General features: G+C 43.8%; 1 long non-coding RNA gene across 1 annotated transcript; it reads left to right on the top strand.

Moving 5' to 3' along the window:
• Nucleotides 1-301: 301 nt before the first annotated feature.
• On the top strand, nt 302-14,442 carry LOC143434034 (uncharacterized). The gene is made up of 3 exons (XR_013103181.1): nt 302-470; nt 13,067-13,177; nt 13,386-14,442. It is a non-coding gene; the product is annotated as an uncharacterized LOC143434034 (long non-coding RNA).
• Nucleotides 14,443-17,225: the final 2,783 nt, after the last annotated feature.

Genomic DNA, 17,225 nt, shown 5'->3' with positions numbered 1-17,225 from the left:
GGCTAGGCTAACTGACCAGTGAGTGAGCCCCAGTGTTCTGTCTGTCTGTCTTTACTTCCCCAGTACTGGAATTACAAACATACCACTATGCTCCACTTTCTTATGTGAATTTCTGAGGACCAAACTCAAATCTTTACACTTGTATAGTGAGTACTTTCTCCACTGAGCCATCTCCCCAAAACCCCTAAATCTTTTAATGGTGATTTTTTTATTGTTGTTGTTTGACAAAGGAAGCAGCATTTTAAGCACATGTCAAGATGCCTGCATGTGTATGTTTCTCTTTACAGGAAGGTCCTGATGCTGGGCTGGTGAGCCTGCTGCTCCCTTAGCTCACCCCTGCCTGCATCTCTTTTGCACTGATGGTCCTCCTTTGGGGCAGCTGAAACCCTGCGTTCTGTCTGCGAGCTGCCAGGAGAAGATCACTGACACCACATCAGTTTACTTTCCATTGCTGCAAGAAAATGCTCGAGGTAAATGATCAAAAGTGGAAAGATTCATTTGTACCTAGTTTCAGAGGTTTCTGACCACGGTTGCTTGGCTGTGCTGCTGCAGAGTCTGTGGGGAGTCATACAGTCTGACAGTGAGCGTGGAGCTGAAGCGGCTACTCACACAGGCAGGAGAAATAGGGACAGCTTGGATGAAATACATTCTGCAAAGGCATACCCCACTCACCCACTTCTCTCCCCGTAAAGTTCCCTGTTCCCCAGTTGTACCAGCAGCCAGAGACCGAGCCTGCGACATTTGGCGAGCACTTAAGATTCAAATTCCATATGGATCCCAGACAGATTTGTATGAGTGTATATGTATGAGCGTATTCATGTCTGTGCATGTTCACATGTGTGTGAGGAAGTGGGTATATGTGTGTGCATGTGTGTGCTGTGCGTGCTGTAAGTCAGCTTTGGATGCTGTTTCTCAGGGTGCTGTCCACCGTGCTTTCCTGAGACAGGGTCTCTCATAGCTGGGAACTTGCAGCTTGGGCAAGACCTACTGGTCAGCCACAGAATGACCACGTAATCCACAAATATGCCTCCGGTGCCAGAATTAGAAGGGCGCCACTGCACCTGGCTCTTTTACATGGGTTCTGCGGATCGAACTCTGGTCTCTGTGTGCACATTGGCGATACTTTATTGTTTGGGTTATCACCCTAGCTTGGACAGTTTTATCTCCGACTCTTTATTCATCTCCTCACCTCACATTCAGGAAGCTGATAAGGAAGTCCAGGTCTCTCTCCATCAGAGCCAGTGAGAAGTTCAAACCTTACACCCCCCTGTTCATGTGCTAGGACCACCCTCTCTGACACGACACCATTTGTTACTTTTATCAGACTGTTCTTCACCATCTGGGCATCTGCCTTAGCCTTGCTATAAAAACTCACTGTGGAGCAGCTGCCATTTCCTGATTTTCCTCTGTAGATGCCTGTGTGGTGCCGTGAGTCACCCAACAAATTGTGGGTGAAAGTTCATCCCACCTCTTTAAATGAGTTTGCTAGCAGGACATGTCCTCTCTGCCCTTTGACCTTGCCCTATGTCTTCTTAATGACAGACTAGCCAGTCTCTTAGGATATAGAACAGCGGCAACCACTATAACAGAAAAGATGGCAAGGATGACAGAGAGGACAGGAAGAGGCAGCCAGGTCCAAGGTGAGACTGTGGGTTACTACTCCCTGTGGTGGTTTGGATAAGAATGGCTCTCATAGGCTCATAGGCTGGAATATTTGGTTCTGAATTGGTGGACTATTTGGGAAGGATTAGGAGGTGTGGCCTTGGGCTGGAGAGATGGCTCAGTGCTTAAGAGCACTGACTGCTCTTCTGGAGGTCTGGAGGTCCTGAGTTCAGATCCCAGCAACCACATGGTGGCTCACAACCATCTGTAATGAGATCTGATGCCCTCTTATGGGGTGTCTGAAGACAGCTAGAGTGTACTTACATATAATAGATAATAAAATAAACCTTTGGCCCAGAGCAAGCAGGGCCAGAGCTGGGGGGGGGGGGGAGGAGGGGTGGCCTTGTTGGAGGAGCCCGCCCACCAGGTTCCCCGCCATGATGGCCATGAGCTCATACCTTGAAACTGCAAATGCGCCCCCAATTAAGTGTTCTCTTCTACATTTCCTTGACCAGTGGTGTCTCCTCACAGCAACGTAACAGTGGTAGTGCACTCTCCTTGCCCCAAACCCCTGCTTGTATGCTTCTTCAGATATCAAGCTTATTTAGCTCAGCCACTCGAAGTCCAGGATAACTGCAAACATAGAGTATATGACAGAATTCTGCTCATTACCTATCTCCTTGGTGGAAGTCAGTATTTTTCCCGGGGTGTGGACTTGTTATGATCATAAGGCATGTGCACTAGAGGGCAGGCTTTCGGGGATGCTCCATTCCATGGAGGCAGTCACTGAATACTTCAACACTAAGTTAATTTTACAATAAACAAAGCTGCTTAAACTATGAGTGTTCCTGTTTTTGTAACTGGACGTGTTCTTAATGTTTAAAGCCAGCAAGTTATTCAGCTTTGTTTCAGTATAATTAATCACCTAAAATGATGAGCTAAGAAAGAAAAGGGACTTAAGGTTGGCTCACAGTTTTAGAACCTCCACTCTGACCATTGGTTTGGGCTCCTGGGGTTTGAATGGGCAGACATGGCCATGCGGTGATTTGTATAGGAGCAGAATTCTATCATTCAAATGTTGAACTTCATCCAGGGATCCATGAGTAAAGGCTTATTTCCAGTCCCCTGTGGTAGTGCTAGTGAGATGTTGGTGATGTTAAGAGGTGGAGCCCAGGGGGACTGAGTAAGGACATGTCCCTGGATGGGATAGCTAGCCCTGGCTGCTGCTTCCTGCTTAGGGGAAGGCTGGTATTGGTTGGTGAGGGCTTCTGTCCTGATGTGGTCTGAGCAAGGAGAAAGTAATCTAGTGACATATCCAACTTGCTTGGCAGGTATTTCAGGCAGGTGCCTGACTTATTCACAAGTTATGAAACACCTTTGTCCTGAGCTTGGTGTTTGCTCCATTCTTAGACTTGTTTGACTTAAGATACTGGGCAAATTTTAAAGCTGAGAAAAAAATGGTAAAAAGAATTACTTGGTATTTGGCTTCCCCAGGAAGTAGCAAATCTTTTAATATAAACACATGCACTTTGAGCATCTCATATCTGCCTGAGGGAGCTCCCTAAGGATACCACTGGGTACTCACACTGGTTCTCACTGGGCACTCACACTGGTTCTCACTGGGCACTCATACTGCTTCTCACTGGGTGTTCACACTGGTTCTCACTGAATTCTCACATTGCTTCTCACTGAGTGTTCACACTGGTTCTCACTGAGTGTTCACACTTATTCTCACTGAGTGTTCACACTGGTTCTCACTGAGTGTTCATACTGGTTCTCATTGAGTGTTCATACTGGTTCTTACTAAGTGTTCACACTGGTTCTCACTGAGTGTTTACCCTGGTTCTCACTGGGCACTCACACTGGCTCTCACTGAGTGTTTACCCTGGTTCTCACTGGGTGCTCACACTGGTTCTCACTGAATGTTCACAGTGGTTCTCACTGAGTGTTCACACTGGTTCTCACTGAGTGTTCACACTGGTTCTCACTGAGTATTCACACTGGTTCTCACTGAGTGCTCACACTGGTTCTCACTGAGTGCTCACACTGGTTCTCACTGAGTGCTCACACTGGTTCTCACTGAGTGCTCACACTGGTTCTCACTGAGTGTTCACACTGGTTCTCACTGGGCACTCACACTGGCTCTCACTGAGTGTTTACCCTGGTTCTCACTGAGTGCTCAAACTGGTTCTCACTGAGTGCTCAAACTGGTTCTCACTGAGTGTTCACACTGGTTCTCACTGAGTGCTCAAACTGGTTCTCACTGAGTGCTCAAACTGGTTCTCACTGAGTGTTCACACTGGTTCTCACTGAGTGCTCACACTGGTTCTCACTGAGTGCTCACACTGGTTCTCACTGAGTGCTCACACTGGTTCTCACTAACCTTAAGAAAATGCAGTGCTTAGGAAGCTGAGGTAATTTCAGAGCTTCACTGGCTCTGTCAGAATAGGGATTCCAGTGAAACTGTCCTTAAGGACTTAGTGGGGACCACAGTCCTGACATCAATTAGCTACACTGTTACCTCTCCCTAGAAAGAAGTTTCTTAGGAGTGTTTCCTCTGATCTTCCAGGAGCCCTGAGGTACAATAACTAATTATTATATAGATGCTTCAAGGCATAACCAGGCCCCCTTAAAATTCTGTCTAATCTAAATGTGTAGGCATGTTTTTAGTTACTATTCTATATGATTCAAGATAATTACCATTTATATATCATCAGTGATGTCCCGAGTATTCTCTGTAATTCAGGAGTGATTATGTATATAAGATATCTGCAAGTTATACATAACCATTTTCTTTCTTCGTGTATACTACCTGAGTATCTTGATATCCATGGATATCCTGGTACTCCAAAGGCACCAAGGGTTGGATGTGTCAAATTTGCTGTCCATACAATTAATACAGCAGTCTTTCTAAGTAGGAAGTATTTTAAGAAAATTAAAATGCATTTTCCTCTCTAAGTTGGCTAGGCAATCAGATAAATACCATGAATATGTCTGCAATGAAAAGACTTCCATGGAAACCCAAACACAGATGTTTCATGTGAGTTTAGTTATTCTGGTAACTTGGTGATTCATAAAACTCACTGGAACCTACTGATTGGAAGATGCAAACATTGATTGATAGGAGCATAGAGGCCTATGGCTTATCTAGAACTTTCCAGTCCAAATTTTGGAGAGGAACAGAAAAAGCATTCACCAAGTTTGATGTTCCAGGTGGAAGCTGTATCAGAAGGGAGAAATCCAGAATCAAATGAGAAGATACAGCTCGGTGAACCACACACTGGTAAAGGACAAACATCACTTTCCTTCAGAAGACTCTGTCGAGCCAATCCGAACCATAAAACCATGATCCAAAGTAACAGAAAATAATCAGTTTTGAGCACACTGAGCTCAGCACCACTCTCCAGTGAGTGGGAAAGCTGGCTGTCACAGACTCCCTTTATGTTAAGATAGCTGCATATCTCACAGTGAAGAACTTCCCCTCAGAGACAAAATGCACAGAATGCTCTTTCTGCCACTGGATGTCCCTGTGAATGGTGTGCTCACTGTGAGTCCAGGAGCACCTCTCTGTGGGGCAGGCTTTGCAGTTTGTGTTTGTACCTTCTCTGTTCAGCATGCAAGACAGTAGCATGGCAGCATGCAGGACGGCATGCATGATAGAGTATGTGTAAGTGTCCTGGGACCCTCATGAATGCTGGACAGCATGCAAGATAGCAGCATGACTGAGCGAGTGTAAGTCCCCTGGGACCTTCATGCAGGACAGCAGCATGATGGTATGTAGGACAGCATGCATGATTTAGCATGTGTAAGTCTCCTGGGGCCCTCATGAAGAACAGTAGCATGATGGCTGCAGGATGGCATGCATGATAGCATACATGACAGCAAGCATGACTGAGCATGATTTAGCATGTGTAAGTCTCTTAGGACCCTCATGCAGGACAGCACGCATGACAGCATGCATGACTGCATGCATGACAGCTGCATGACTGCATATATGACTAAGCATGTGTTTGCTTCACTCAGTGCTTGTCCCATCCAGAGAGACAGTCATCAAACCCTCATATAAATGTTATCAGTTTATTTTCCCCTCTTCTGCCAATACAATCTTACATGGATTTTTCCCACTATGCAGTTCTGCCCTCACATGTGTGAACCTGCTGGTTCTCAAGTCCCAGGTGATATCATCTGTGTGTAAAATAGAATGAGGAGCCCCTAGCCACAGAGCTATCTATTTTGAAAAAAAATATCTAGACTCCTTTTCACATTGGCCCATGCTTTGTCCCTTTATAATTTCCAGTGCTGAAGAGTGCTGAGGGAGAGAAGAGGAGAGAACCCCACCTGACTGGAGTGTATGTATATGCATGTGTACATGTGTGCTCACAAGACTGCATGCCCGAGTTTGTGTGTGCATGTGTAAGTGTGCAACTGCGTCGGTTACTTTTCTATGGCTGTGATTGGACAACATGATCAGACGCAACTTAAGGAGAAATTTATTTTAGCTTATGGCTCCAGAGGGATAAGTGTCCCTGGTGAGTGCAGGCATGGGAGCAAACAGCAATACAGGATGCTGAATGCTCACATCTCAAACTGCAAGCACTAAATAGAGTGTGAAGTAGATGCAGCTGAAATCTCAAAGCCTGTCCCCAGTAACGTACTCCTCAAGCAAGGCTGCACCACTCAAACCTTCCCAAATAACACCATGAACTGGGCACCAAGTCGTCTGTTATCTGAGACGATGGGGGACATTTCTCATTAAGCTACATACAGTTCATGTGTGTGTACGTGTGAGTACATGTGTGCACATGGGAGTATACATGTACGCATGTGAGATTATAGATCTGGATGCATTTGTATGGATAGATGTGTGGTTCTCTCTTTCTGTGTTTGTGTGTGTGTGTTCGTAGACCTGACTATATCTGTTGATAGATGTACAATGTAGGCTAAGATGACAACCTTGAATTCCTCAAACCAAGACCCCCAAACCATTGATTTTAATGGTCTCAAAGGCAAATTCTGCAAGTGCTTGGCACTGGGGGAATTGGGCCAGTTATTTTGGGCTGCCATTCCCTCAAGTAGGGGATACTTATTCATGGAATGAAAGAATCAATTTTATAAAAATGGCTGTGTAATCAAAAGAAATCTATGTATTTAGTATAATTTCAATCAATATCATAGTAACATTCTTCAAAGAAATAGAAAATACTAATCCAAATATTTTTATGGAAGCACAGCAAGCACTGGATAGGGAAGTACCAATATCTGATTTCAAGATAGACTATAGAGTAATAATGATAATACCAGGATTTCACTGGTACAAAAACAGATCAATGAGATAGAATAGAGGACCTAGCTACGCCGCCACACAACTACAACCTCCTTATTTGTTATGAAGATGACAAATGCACACTGCACAAAAAACAACATTCTTGGCAGGTAATGCTGGAAAAGTAGGTGTGTACGCGGCGGAGCAAGTGCTTCTGGGAAAGTAGGTGTCTACGCGGCGGAGCAAGTGCTTCTGGGAAAAATAGGTGTCTATGCGGAGGAGCAAGTGCTGCTGGGAAAAATAGGTGTCTATGCGGAGGAGCAAGTGCTGCTGGGAAAAATAGGTGTCTATGCGGAGGAGCAAGTGCTGCTGGGAAACTAGGTATCTACAGAGAAGAGCAAGTGCTGCTGGGAAACTAGATGTCTACAAGGAGGAGAATAAAACTTAAATCCTCATCGTTTGAACTCCACAGACATTGATTCCACATAGATCAAGGATGTCCACAGAAGACCTGGACCTCTAAAACTACTATCAGAAAAAACCGGAAATGCATTTGAACACATAGGCATACATAACAAGGACTTTCTGAATGAGGCTCTAGTCACCCAGGAAATAAGGCCAATGATCAACAAATAGAATCTCATGGAATTAAAAAGGGTTTGTGCACCAAAGAAAAGTGCCGATCAAGAGGCTAGACAACCTGCAGAATAGGTGAAAGTCTTGGCCAGCTGTGTATCTGACAACAGATTAGGTCACACAAGGACTTGGGAAACTAAATATTAAGAAAATAAACAGCTCAATGAAAAGGAGCTATGGAACCGAAAAAAGTTCTCAAAAGAAGAAATACAAGTGGCTGGTAAACATCCTTAAAAGCATTTACAATCCTTACTCATCAATGAAACACAAATTAAGACTGCAATGAAACTCTATCTCAGCCCAGCCAGAGAAGCTGTCAAGAAAACAAATGACAGCAGATGCTCATGATGATGTGTGCAAAGGGAAAGGTTATATGTTGTTGGTGGGCGTGTAAACGGGCACAGTCACTATGGAAATCAACATGGAGGTTTCTCGGGAGCCAGAAATAGAATTAGCTTGTGATCCAGCTATACCATGTCTGGAACGCGCCCAAGGAACTCCATGTCCTCCAATGAGGCACTTGCACATTCTTGTTTGTTGCTGCTCTAATCACAGTAGCTAGGAGGTGGATATCAGCCTAGAGGTCCATCAACGGATGAACATGTGATGGACATGTGACACATGTGAAACACATACAATGGAATTTTATTCGATCATAAAAATGGAATAAAAAATGGGTGGAACTGAAAAATATACTAAATGAGGAGACCCAGGCCCTCTGTGGGCACATACTTGGGTCATACACAAGACACATAGCCAAATATACACATGCATATGAATAAAATAAATCTTTAAAAAGGAAATGTGTGAAATAGAATTTGAAGCTGCAAGGACAATATATAGAACAAATAACACTTGTCATGAGGCTATAAACTGATTTTAAAAGGAGACATGAAAATTGTAAATTATGAGAAAATTCATGGAAGAAAGGTGTTACAAATGAAAGTGAATCTGGTGAGAGGAAGATGGAGAAGAAGGACAGAAAGAACTACAAACAGAAAGGGAGACCATGGAGCTCCGATCCTGACCTGTGTGTGAAAAATGATTGGCACACACAGCAGACAGACCTCAAGTGAGCCATTCCATGTGCCTCCCAAACATACACCTTTCACCTTGTGGATATGAGGAAACATTAATATCTCAATTATTTGATGGCTTACATCTCAGAGATGCTGATTGCATTTCAGAATATAGAGAGAACTCTTTCTGTTCAACAGGTACAGCCCGATTTTTAAAATTAAGAATTCAAACAGACATTTCTCCCAAGAAGACATACATGTGGCCAATCAACCTAGCACAACCCTCGGTACTAGAAAAACTGGAACCCAAACTACGGTATGAACCCACTTGCCTTGTGGAATGACTGTTACCAAAAGTCAGATGCCAACAAACGATGGTGGACTTTTAGAGAAATTGGTAGGATGGTAAAATGCCGGAACTATTTTGGTAAATAACACCAACTTTAGTTGGGTACTCTAAGAAATAAACACACGTGTTATTTCAACAGGTTGTTATATGAATGTTCATAAGAGAATTATTTCTAACAGTCAATGGTGAAAACACCTAAACACACATGCTCACTCATGATTGGATGAATATTTAAAGGTAGATACAAACAATGGAATATTATTCAGTCCTAAAAGGCAACAAAGTACAGATACACCTCACAATATGGACAAACCTTAAGACACTGTGTTACCTGAAATCCTGCCACAAAAGCCCTTGTGCTACAGTGATGCCATTATATGAAATGTTCACGAGGACAATTCACAGAAACAGAAGTTGATTTGTGGTTCCATGGAAGGGAGCAGGGAGGGATGGAGAAAAGCTGTCAGTGGGTGTGGGTGTTTTGTGGGACAACAGTAAAAGATTCTGTAATCATTAGTGTTTGCACATCTCTGTGAATATTCCAAATGCAGAACTGAATACTTGAAAAAGTAAACCCAATGGTTTACAAGGACAGTTCAATAGAATTGTTACTTGGAGATTTCTAGAATAAAGGTTAAATAGTATTTTGCTGCTACTTGGATTTCAGGTTGCTTCTAAAATGTATTGGTAGCTTCTCTCTGACTGTTCTATTTGGTGTGTTCTTTGAGTGGATTTGTGGTAACTCGGGATGCTTTTATATATCTTAGCCATTCCTACTCCACGCTGCAACCGCCTCTGCCATTAGTGGTTCCTGGAATTTTCTATCATTGTTTTTTTCTCTCACGAGACACTCTTCTATGTATAACCCCCTCATCATAGATTATTTTATAGTTTATAATTTTATATTTTGGGTTAAACTTTTGTTCCTATCCCAATCTCATGCACAAATTATTCTACAGGTCCCTTTGATACTTTAAAATGGGTTTTAATTTAAGTCTAATCCATCTGGAATTTATTTTTGATGGTATGTAGCAGAAAATCGACATTTACTTTTTTCCACTTGGAAAATGAAATGTTTTTAGAGCATTTATTGAGCACTTTATCCTTTTATCACCAATTCAAGATGCCATTTGCTTTACACCGTACCAGACATCTACACATATAGCCAGGTTTCCAGGTCCTCCAATATGGGCTTTTTGCTTCACTGAATTGGCTCTGCTGAAATAACACATATTTTAAGTTTCTCTGATTTTGTAGCCAAGCTTAATCCCTGCTAGAGTGAGAATTAGATTGTTATAACTGTAAAAAATAAAGATGTCTGCTCTCCGAGACTTGAAGCACCAGGGTGGGGAGGTACCCAGGGGGTTTCCTACCTGCTCAGAGAAGAAGGGAAGAGGGGAGAGGAAGGAGGGAGGGGACAGGGGAGGAAGTATTGTGGGAGGGGCTGACTGGGAGAGGGGCTGTGAGTGGATGTAAAGTGAATAAATTAAATGAAGAAAGGAAGGAAGGAAGGAAGGAAGGAAAGAAGGAAGTCTGGTTTAAAAAAGGGCCAGATCCAGCTGGACACACTGGGGGAATCTCCTTCTGAGTTTAGGTATCAAATGTTAGAAGTCAGCAGAGGAGAATAAAAGAATAGATTCAGTTCATCCTCAGAAGAGCTAGAGCAACCCTTTACTGGCCTGAGAGTCTGATCTCCACAGACCTTGCCACTGGGCTCCATATCCAAGCGTACAGGAGAACACTATGCAGGGGCTGCAGATCAGTGTTTGTTCAGGCTTAGAAGCTGCAGTGTTGGCAAATTGTGAGATACATTAGGTGGCCTGTTTTGCAGTCTCCAGGCTCCAGACAGGTGATGGGGGATGGTGGCTTTCTGAAATTCCATAGGGGTGGGCAGTTTTCTTGAGGCCTTGGGCCTGCTTTATGGTCCTTGCTTTTGAGGGGTGGGTCCTTGACTATCTTCATGGACTAAGGCATTGTTCCTATTTTCTCTGGTTTCCTGGTAAAACCGTAGAGAGGTGCCAGTTTTCTGAAAACTTGGTAACTTTTTACTTAAAACCACCTGGTGTTTATCATGTGATAAAAAATCACACTCCAGCAGTTACCTTGTTTGCTCACGTCTCCCTATCGCTTGAGTCCATTTGTTTCTAGAAATAATAGAGTGTAGCTTCCAAGGCTGGGATGGAAATACACTGGGCCATCCTGCCATAGCCTTGCAAATACACTGGGCCATTCTTCCATTACCTTGGAAATACATTGGGGCATCCTTCATTGCTTTGGGTCACCAGCTGTGGAGGGAGCTGCATGCAGTACTGACATAACAACCAAACAGCCCCATGGAGCAGTCCATAAGTGATGAGCTGGGCTTTCCTCCTGACATCCATCTGACAGATGTTTGCAATCCTGGCCAGTGCCTAACACAAACCTCTGGAAGGCTTGAGATAGAGTAAGCTCCTGAGATGCAGGCCTCCTCACCAGGAGACTGGTGTGGTCAGCACTTGCTATTTTGTGCATTCTTTTTACCCTCACCATTCTCCACCCCCTTCTTCTACCCTATCAACCCCCTAACACCAAATAGGAGAAGGAAAAGGCTGGAGAGGGAAGGAGGAGATGTTATCATTAGACTACTTCCTGCTAATTCTTGGGGCAAGTTTGACCTTTACTGTCAGGATATCTAATTTCTTCTTATTGTTTCTTCTTTACACATGGCTACTTAACAAACAACAGCAACCAACCAACCAACCAACCAACCACCATGTCTCTTGGGGCCCTAGGACTTACATAGCCTCTGAAAAGTCCCTAGAATTACAAACATAATTGCAGAAACCATCTGCAGTGGGCAAAACCACGCCTCTGCTGGAGCAAGAGCAAATCATAATCAGGTCCTGGGGGCAGTTTGTAGGAGCCCTATATCCCACACCTGGGATTGAAATGAAAACTTATTCTTATAATACCTCTATGTTTAAAAAAAAAAACAAAGCAAAATTCATACTACACACTAGTGAAATAATGAAACTTTTTGCTTAATGTTCCCTTGTTTTGGGTAATTTTTTATGCAGCCATAGATAATACATACATAAACAAAATAATTATCATAATAGAAAACCCAAATGAGCCAAAGAATTAGAGTGTTTGTGTGTAACTAGAAACAAGTATAACACATGGATATTTGGTTGTTCCCAAGAATGAATCTTTCCCAGTAAAGCCTGGGTGTTTCCAGTGGAGAGAGCATCAGATTTCACTGTGACCCCTGAAGCCTACATCTAACCCACTGATGTGGTGCAGGGTTTCCCAATGTTTGGCCAACAACAGTAAATCCAGGCTTGGGTATGAGGTTTCTAAGCCTAATCTTAGCCCTTTCTGCCCAAACCTGCCCACGTATTGCTGGAGACTGTGAGAAACTCCACCCCCACAGGCTACCAGGAGACTCAGGGCCTGGAAGCATCCAGGGAGGCCCATCAGGATAGTAATGCTGGTGGTGTGCTAGAAAAAAACATCCTGAGGTTGATTTCTGGACATGACATTCAATGTTTAAAGTTTCACCTGCTCAGCTAGATCTAGAGGCAAGTGTAAACTTTCCTCTAGACTCAGTGACTAGAGATCAAAGAGGAGCAACACGGCTAGAACCAACACATGGAGTGACAAGACTGTGATCAATCCAGGGAGTCACATGGGGAGGCAGCATGGTCTGAATTGTGTCTCCATGAGGTGATAAAGTCATAACCCACAGTTCATGGAAACATACTGCAAATGAGCTCAAATCCAGCATGACCCGTCTTTATAAATAGCAGGAATTTAGACAGAAATGAATGGGGAAGAAAACATGGAGAAGATGTGAAGATATAAGAAATATAAGAAAGATGCCAAAGATCCCAGGGCTGTCAAGAACCAGGGAAGAACAGGTTACATAAGAAAAACCCCTCTCCCTGCTGCCATCTTGGAATCCTGGCCAACAGAACTGTCAGGCAGTATATGTCTGTCGATGAGGGCTCCAACCTTGTTCACAGTGGTCCCAGGAAATGAACAGTGGGGGCCTGTCTGCTGTGACTGATGACAGTGTCCACCTACTGTTAGAAATAGCTCCAGCCAGACTGCTCTGTGGGGGAGCATTTCCTGGTGGGTGGAAGGGGTTTAACTAGTGCCACATAAGCCTCTTCCTGGGGACAGAGTTGACTGGACCCTGGTTGTTTTCTTTCACAGTGTGCTTACGCAATGGGGTTACTCTACTGTCTCTGAGAAAGCATTCAGCAGTGACCACTGCAGGAAAAATGGAGTTCCCACTGACCAACAGGACCCACTTTAAGACCAATAGTGAGTATCTCATCTGCTCCCAGCAACAATCCACCTGACATCATGGTAGAGTGACAGGCTCTCATGTGTTAATGTCCACAATAGTCCTTGGAAATTTGTGAGATTTCCAGGGCTCTCTTGGAACTTTAGATTCAGGCTCTTGAAGTTAGGACTTTGAAGTCTCAAAAGACCCTCCATACTTACATGTGCTTCCTTCTCCTTCCTGCAGGGCACTGTCATGGACAACTCGGTCATCTCTCTTTGACAAGATACTATTGAAAATGACAGCTTAAAACACATGACTTTACCTTGGTGATACTTTATTGGGGCAACAGTACAGTCTCTGTGAGCTAAAGCCAAACCGATGAAGAACTAGCTGGAATGTTAGACTTTGGCAAATCAGGTGGCACAGATATCTCTAAATAGCTCCTTAGCAAGGATAGGCATGTTCCTTCTGGGTCAAAAAGTTGTCTCTACTCTCTGTTCCTAGGTATTTCTGATGATCAGATGCTTGTGCTGGTACCCGATAGTGATGACTATGAATCAGGGCCAAGTGGTACTGTAAGACCCTCACGAAGGGAGGACCTCACCCAAGCCTCAGGAATTCTTGGCCACCCAATAACTCACAAGACACTGAACTTGATGCAATCAGCAAGAGGTATATTTCGATCAACGTGTTGAGGTCAAGACCTGTAGCCCACACAGGGGCAATGGGGTCTGACCCCGGGGCTTTGGAGACAGAGGGAATTTAAAGGCAAAAACCACAACCCAGGGGGAGTAAAGGAGGGTTATTGGAGAGTACCTGTGGAAAGTCCCAACCCATTATTCAGTTTGTGACAGGGTCCAAGGAACAGTCATGGGGAACATTTTGTATAGGCTATTCTCAAAGAGCCTATTCGTAATCAACCATCTATCTTGTGCTCAGCCAAGTTCTTGAAACACAGAGCTCACTCGACCAAGCTGACCTGTAACCCTTTCAGTACACAAAGAGCTTTGACACTGCTGTGGTGTGTGTGTGTGTGTGTGTGTGATGAAATATTGATATACTTAATTCCATTGGGAAAGCTGTGCTAGGAGAAAGTATGGCTTTATTTCAGACGTGCCTTATCCAGCAACAAACAAGAGCAATGCAGACAACAAGCAATAAGGACAATTTCCAGAAGCCTCCCCCTGCCCCCCTTTGTCATGACTCTTGTTCTCACAGGCCATGGAGATGCCAAGCAATGTGCAAGATTTAAGAGATGGAATTTTGAAATGAAAAAAAAAATCGAGCCCCACGAGTTTTCTTTTCCTGGAAATTGATGGTTTGTGGATTGGGGGGGGGGGGAGGGTCTTGCCAGAACAATGCTAGTCTTGGAGAGAGAGTTTCTTCCATCCCGAGATTGCATTTGAAAATCCCTAAATAGATGCTGTTCTTCTGCGTGTGTATGATGGGGAGAGAGGACATGTTTCCAGCCATAGTGAGTATTTTAAGTGTGCTATTTCAAATTCGGCAAAGGAATTCTCAGACATGTGTTGAGTAGAGCTGTCTAAATGGTATAAAAGTAAATCTTCAAAGACAGCAGGAAGTACCAGCTTTCATTCTGAAGAAATAAGCATAGTCTATCTTGATTTCCTTTATGTGCCAGTGGGTCTTTTTGTATGTGTACTATATTTATCTACCTATATTTTACATTTATATGCTATATATTTTAAGATGTGTTCATTTTTATTTCATGTGTATGGGTGTTTTACCTGTTTCTGTGTCTATGTACTATGTACATGTCTAGTGCCTGCAGAGGCCAGAAGAGGACATCAGACTCCCTATGAATTATATACAATTGTGAGCTGCCATATGGGTGCTGGGAACTGAACCTGGGCCCTCTGGAAGAGCAGCAGATGTTTTTAATGGTTAAGCCATCTCTCCAACCTCTACATGTTCCATAATTTATACTTAAATATGCAGATATACTCCGAGTAGACTGCAAAATGTTAAAACTATTTTGACGTTAATGATTTTGAAGTCCTGGGGATGAAGCTCAGAACATTGTGGGTGGCAGACAAATCTTTATTGCTGAGCAGCATCCCCGTCCTGATTGCAAAAGTCAAGTAAGTGCTGTAGGTTAAACTCTAGATGTCGAAGAAATTAAACAATGAACCCATATTAAAAAACAATAGGGTAGATGGAAAAAATGCCTAACACAATTTGGAAGGTGAAGAGATGGCTCAACAGTTAAGACCACATGCTGCCCTCGCAGAGGACCCAGCACACAGATTGGGTGCTCATGATGGCCGTAACTCTAGTTCTAGGGTATCTGCTACCCTTCTGGCCTTCACAGGTACACACACACACACACACACACACACACACACACACACACACACACAGAGAGAGTCATATTTGTAAAATAGAACCTTAATACTAACTCTAACCCTAAACTTAACCCTAACCGTAACCTAACCTTGACCCTGACCCTGACCCTGACCCTGACCCTGACCCTGACCTTGACCCTGAGCCTGACCATGACTCTAGCCCTAACCCTAACCCTAGAAGACAGAGACACAATTTTATGGGAAAGGAAGCATCCATCAGAGGCTGGTTAAGAGTTGACAAAGCTGAGTGATTTTTTTTTCATTGTCTACAAAGAACATGTGTATTACTCCTATATTCAGAAAAGTTGAAAATTCTCTGCTAATTTTCCCATGCAGTTTCTTATTTACTTATTCGCATCTGGATATTTGTTTCTACATAGTTAGAATCCCCTGTATATACCACAGGCAGCTTGAGAGATTCGGCATAGCTGTCATGAAGCAGAAACCATCGTCCATCCTCAAGTCTACTTAGGATACCCCAGCTCTGGCTCCTTATACTCAGCAGATGCTATGTGACCCAGAGCACGTCATGTGTACATGGCTCCTTCCTCCAAGTGACTGAAAGTTGTTCCAAGAGTTTTGGGAGAAGGTCTCAGAAATATTTGCTCTAGCCTTTCAATAATAGCAAAGTGCGTCTGATCCCCCATAAGCAATCTGTGTTGTAGGACTGCACTGCTACATAGTTCAAGGCTATGTCTCTCTAGGCAGAGCTTAAAATGTGAGCAGACTCAAAGAGTCAAGAGTACCAGAAAATTGGAGCCTCGATGTTCTGGGACCACTTGTTATACCAGGTGCGTGTTCTTCACTCTCTGGGTCTGGGGAACATTCCGGAAGAAGTACTGTGGCCATATTGACTACATATTTGACTCAAATACTGCACGGAAGATGCCAGGAAGAATGGCCCCCTATTTTAGGAACGACTGTTAAAAGGAACTGGAAAAATAAATTCTTTGTAACTTCCTCTTGAGACTTTCATTAAGAGCGTTTGTTCTCAGATGTTGGGGATTAAGGGGGAAGGTATTTCAGATGTTGGTTCATGCAGATCCTGAGCTGCAGGCTCTCAACTTGTGGTGACATAGTGCACTTCACGGAGGCTGGGCGTTGTTTACCTCCTTGCTGTTCAGGATCCTGCTAACTGTAAACAGCCTTCCTGTAGGTATTCTTCAGCACCCCCAGCAGGCTTTGTCCCATGGCTTCTCTCTCAAAGTCTCTGAGGCCAATTGCTCTCAAGATTTCTTTTGAATGATGTGGTGGGAGAAGTGGACAACTCCCCCTCTCATAAGAAGAGTGAAGTCATGCATAAAAGAGAGATGGGGTTTCCAGAAGGTGCCGTGAGCAGCAATCAGCCTGGTTGTGTGTACCAGGGTGGTTTTCTCCATGCCAGGGTGGCTGGGTCAGGTGACAGGCTGGACTGGAAGGTTACTGTACCATTAGCGCTGGCTGCATCCGGGCACCTCATGCATGCTGTTTCCTCCATCTTTTGAAGGTGGTTTCCAAGTTGTCATCATAGGTGAACAAGTGAGGGGTGTATGTGTGTGTGTGTGTACTATGTGTATGTGTGTGTATGTGTAAGTGTGTGAAGCATGTGTGTGTGCGTATGTGTAGTGTGTGTGATTGTTGTGTGTGAAGTGTGTGTGCACTATGTGTATGTGTGTGTATGTATAAGTGTGTGAAGTATGTGTGTGTGTGTGTGAGTGTGTGTGTGTGTGTGGAGTGT

Source organism: Arvicanthis niloticus, chromosome 12, assembly GCF_011762505.2.
Source record: "Arvicanthis niloticus isolate mArvNil1 chromosome 12, mArvNil1.pat.X, whole genome shotgun sequence".
Lineage (NCBI taxonomy): Eukaryota > Metazoa > Chordata > Mammalia > Rodentia > Muridae > Arvicanthis > Arvicanthis niloticus.
This window is presented reverse-complemented; position numbering and strand designations above follow the sequence as displayed.